Source organism: Elephantulus edwardii, unplaced genomic scaffold, assembly GCF_000299155.1.
Source record: "Elephantulus edwardii isolate Elephantulus edwardi_28Jun2011 unplaced genomic scaffold, EleEdw1.0 scaffold00296, whole genome shotgun sequence".
Lineage (NCBI taxonomy): Eukaryota > Metazoa > Chordata > Mammalia > Macroscelidea > Macroscelididae > Elephantulus > Elephantulus edwardii.
This window is the reverse complement of record NW_006400046.1, coordinates 1,787,713-1,792,969: the sequence shown is the minus strand read 5'-3', so window position 1 is coordinate 1,792,969 and position 5,257 is coordinate 1,787,713.

Here is a 5,257-nt window from a genome sequence, read left to right as displayed (position 1 = left end):
TGCCAATTGGTCCAGTGGTGAGAATCTTTGTCTTCTTTACATTGAGCCTCAATCCATACTGAAGGCTGCAGTCCTTGACCCTCTGCAGCAAGTGCATCAGGTTTATTTTATTCTTTGAGTTATTACCCAACAACCAGTGGTGATCAAGTCAATTTGAACCCATGGAGACTCCCATGTATGTCAGAACAGAACTTTGCTCCGTGGAGTTTTCAATAGCTGAATGTTTGGAAATAAGTTGTCTGGATTTGGGGGTTGCTGTGATACTGAACGCTGTGCCACTAGTATGTCAAATGCCATAACGGTTACCCATGGTGGACAGTGTTTGGTAGGGCTTCCAGATTAAGACAGGCTTGGAAGCAGGATTAGTATCCATTTCTTAAACCACAGGCCTTTGGAAACTCTATGAAAATTAGAGAAATGATAATAGTTATAAAACAGGATTCAGATCTTATGTTCATAGGTCACTATGAGTAGTACTCGACTTAATGGCACTGAAAACAACAATATGCCTCTGGACGGACCTGAACTTCTAATCTTTTAGTTAGCAATCAAACATAAATGGTTTGCACCAGCTGGAGACTGTACAAATCTAATGCTACATTCCCTGTCTTGTTGCTCTGAATGTGCCAGATGAGTCCCCTTTAGGTTGGCCCCTTTTTTTCTGTCTACATGCAGGCTCCCACCCCTTTGTGCTTTGAGCACTTCCTTACTTTCTGGCACTAAGTAAGGCCAATTCTGTGTTTTCACTACTTAGGCAGAGTGAGGAAGCTCCGATGGCCTCACCTATAGGGAGCAGCATCACTAACTCGAAGGCTGGGAGTCCCTGGTGGCTCAAATCGACCAGATGCTCTGGGGGAGGAAGATGAGCAGTCTCCTCCTGTGTGATTTGCATCTTTAGAAACCCAATGGAGGCTCAGCTGTAAGTCAGTTCTTACTTGATGGTGATGAGACACACACTCACGGGGGGGGGGGGGCTATGTATTGGTCAACTACCTAAAAGGCCAGTAATTCAAACCCATCAGTTGCTGTGAGAAGAGAGAGGAGGCCTCAGAAGCCTGAGGGAGGGTCACCATAAGCCGGAATCAACAAAAAGATAGCACATTTGGATTTGGTTTTAACCTCTGAGTTAGTATTTTTTTCTAAGAAGTCCTGAAGAATATTTTAAAACTTTAATCTCAGAACCAGCTACTCAAAAGGAAAAAACAAAACAAAACAACCAACAACAACAGCATACATACACAAAACCTCAATGGTTCTGCCTCACAGCAGTTCTCCGCCAGATTAATTGTCAGGGGAGGAGACAGCCCAGCCCATCTTTCTACTCTGGAGCCGCTGGTGGATTTGAACTGCTAGGGACGTGTGGCCTTGGGTTTAGCAGCACAACTTGCTCCAGACTAGACCACCTGTCCCGAGGACTGGCTATAGTGCTACATTTTTCGATGAGTTTTTGTTTTGTTTATATCAGAGTTAGGCATGTGTGCCATCTGGTGATGACCACGAGGTAAAAATCAAAACCAATTTTACAAGAACCAGCATGTGTCAGACAAGCGAAGGAGCAAGGTTGGCACCAGCAATGGGATGAATTATCAGCAAGTGCCTCCTGATCAGCTATACTGGGGGAAGGGCACACACCACTTGTGGAGATTTTGTGCCCCAAATGTGTTGCCCCAAATGTTTTACTTGAATCCTACCATGTCCAAATTGAGGACCTTTATACACAACAACTGGCTTATTTGTGTTAGGTCAACACAAACAGCTAAAGATGGAACAACTGTTCTAGGTAAAATAAGACTAAGCTATCCTGGCTCAGGACAGGGAAGGATTCAGAGCTGCTGTACATAGGGTCACTATGCATCACAGGCAACTCAACCAATAACATTCTATGACAGGTTTGGAAGCAGCAGTGGCATCCACTTCCTAAACAACATGCCTCCGGAAACTCTATGAACTTTGATAAATGTTGATGGTTGTAGAGGGGCTTCGGACCTTTTGTTTATAAGGTCACTATGAGTCATGTTTGACTTGAAGGCAATCATCATCAACAACAACAAGGTATCCTGAAACAAAGGCTGCATAGTGGAGTGGACTTGGGGGGAGGGATTGTGTAACAATGAAAGAATTTTTCTTTTATTTTTCAAAGAGAAGAGCGAACTGGGGCAGGGGGGAGAAGTGGGCACGGAGAAAAGTGCAACAATGAATGAATGGAAATCCAAAGTCTCTGTAAACGTTCATCAAAATTAATAATTAAAAAAAAAGTGAGAGGGGGGGAAAAAAAGGCAAATTGCATTAGGTAAATCTGCTGTCACGGACTTTCCAGAGTACTAAGAGGCAATGATATGAGTCTAGAGACTAAAAGGTGCACCTGAATCAGGTCATGGTCTTTGCAATTACTTGCTATGCATATCAGAGAGCTGGACAATGACTAAGGATAACAGAAGAAGAATCAATGCCTTTGAGTTTTGGTGCTGGAAAAGACTATCGAACATCACCAAGAAAATATATAGGTCTGTCTTGGAGAGGGGAAACCAAGTTTCTCTTTGGAGGCTAGAATTTTGAAGCTTCGTTTCACGTACTTTGGGCAGGTGGCCAGGAGGGACTGATCCTTGGAGAAGGACATCATGCTCGAAAAAGTGGAGGTACAGCACAGGAGAGGAAGACCCCCAGATGAGATGGATTGATACAGTAAGGAAGGCAATGGCGGTAGGCGTATCAGAGTCAATGAGACTGGCTCAGGAAAGGGCAGGCTTCAGAGCTGTTGTACATAGGGTCACTTTGAGTCTCAGGCAACTTGACGGTACACGACAACAACAAGATATCCTGAAGGACATGGATTGACAGAGTGGCTGCAAAAATGGGCCCAAACACAGCAGGGATTGTGAGGATGATGCAGGTCCTGGTAGGGTTTTATTGTGTCGTATTTTGGGTCGCTATGAGTCAAAGCTGTCTCCATGGCACCTACCAGCAACAAGACACGGCAAACAGTGAAGGGGAAGGCAAATACAATAAGGGAATATAAGCACAATATTACTAAATAAAAAGGAAGGCACAGAGAGGTGCAGATGGATTAAAGAAAATAGAGTTACAGGGAAGAAGTGGGGAACGTGGGATTACGTTGCAGATATTCTAATTAATGTTATAAAACTGTATATATATATATATATATATATATATGATTGGTTGAAGAGAAAAGGAATTCATTTTGCAAGCTTTCACTCAAATCAGAAAGTTGTTCGGTGCTGTTCAAGTTTAGTACGACCCATAGTGACCCTATGAACAACAGATCTGAACCCTGTCCCATTCTCACACTTCCTGGAACATTAAAAACCATTGCAGAAGTCACTGTGTCAATCCATTTGGTTGACCAAGAGAGTGAGAAGAGGAGAGAGGGTCAAGTCATTAAATGAAGTAAATAAATAAAAAGATGGGGCAAGGAACTACAGCAAATAAGCCAGGATCTTCTTTTGCTAAAAAAGAATATTACTAGGACAATTGGGGGTGGCATTTGTAGATTAGATTGTAGATTAGATAATAGGACTGCATCAATGTTACCTGCCTGATTTTAATAACTGTGTCATGTTTGTGTAAGGAAATTCTTTGTTTTCAGGATGACATTCCAATATATAGGATTAAAGGGCCATCATATTCGTAAATGACTCTCACTTATTTGAGAAAATACTGAGAACTAAATACAAGTGGTAAGACGTTAACATTTGGGAAACTTGGATAAAGGATGTATAGCGATTCTTCATACTATTCTTACAACTTTTTGGAAAATCTGAAACCTTGACAAAACAAAAAAGTTAAAATAAGAAAATAAATGACTACACAAAGTTCCACATGCACATGGTTCATTCACGCCTCCAGTCATTTTCCTGAGCACCTGCTATGCTGTGTGCCAGGTGGTTTTCTGAGCGTGGACTGAGAGACTTCCCGTTGTGAAGTGGAGTGGAATCAGAGAACACATGGAATTAATGAGAAAACGACATGGCATGTCAGATGGTGCTAAGAAGAAGAAAGTGGAGTAGATAGTGGAGCACGGATAATGAAAATTAGGATCTGGAAGGTGTGTTTTGCAAAGCAGCAGCCCCTGCCTCCCTTCTTATTCCCTGTCCCTAGTGCCACATAGTCATTTCTTTTAGATTTTTTTTTCTGTTATTTGTGGCAGCCTTGCTAGTTAACTGACCTATCTTGCCATCCTTTAACTTTTTAATTTTTCCATCTTAGACTATCTAGTGGATCCCACCATCAAAGTAAAAGAATTATCTGGTCTCTCTATAAAACCAAACTCAATTTATTGCTGTTGAGTTAGTTTTTTACTCTGTCAGGTTTTTGAGGCTACAGATACTTATTAGACAGCCTCATCTTTCCCCTATAGACTGGCTGGCGGATTTGAACAGGCGATATCTAGGTCGGCAGCCAAATAAGCAATGCATTGTGCTAACAGGTTTTACATATAGTATCAGGAAGATTCAGTAGTTACATTATCACGCATAAGTGAAGGCTTTTCACAGTTACATGATGAATAATCTATGCCCATGCTTTCCTTTATAAGTTTTTGTTTTTCTTTTAGATTGATAATTGTCCTGATTTTTAATTTTTCATTTTTATATGTTGTTATTATTGTTGCTAAGTGACAATGAGTCGAGTATAGCTAAGAGTGAACCTATGAACTGTGGCTCTGCACTCTGACCTATACTGTGCCATCCTCATCATCTCTGACACACTAGAGCCCATTGTTATAGTCACTGCATCAGTCCACCTCATTGTGGTTCTTCCACTTCCTTTGTTGACCTTCTATTTTTCTTTTTCCAAGAATTGAACCTCCCAACAACATGCTCAAAGTATGTGAGATGAGGTTTCACCATCATTCTTTCTAAAGAGCATCCTGGCTTCACTCTCTTCACGACATATTTGTTTGTTCTTTTGGAAATCCATGAGATACTTAGTACTCTTCAGCACCACAAGTCAAAGGCATCAGTCCTTCTTCTGACATCTTTATTCACTATCCAACTTCCAGATGCTTAGAAAGTAAATGAAAACACCGTGGTTTGGATCAGGCACACCTTAGTCTTTAAACTACTATCACTGCTCTTTAGCACATTAGAGAAGTCCCTTACAACAGACTTTCCCAATGCGGCACATATTTTGATTTCTTTTCCTGTGATACCCAGGTTGTTGGTTGTCATAAATTAGTAATAAATACATAAAAAGCTGTATGTGGCATCAGGATTGAAAAAAGACTCATCAGCAACCTGTG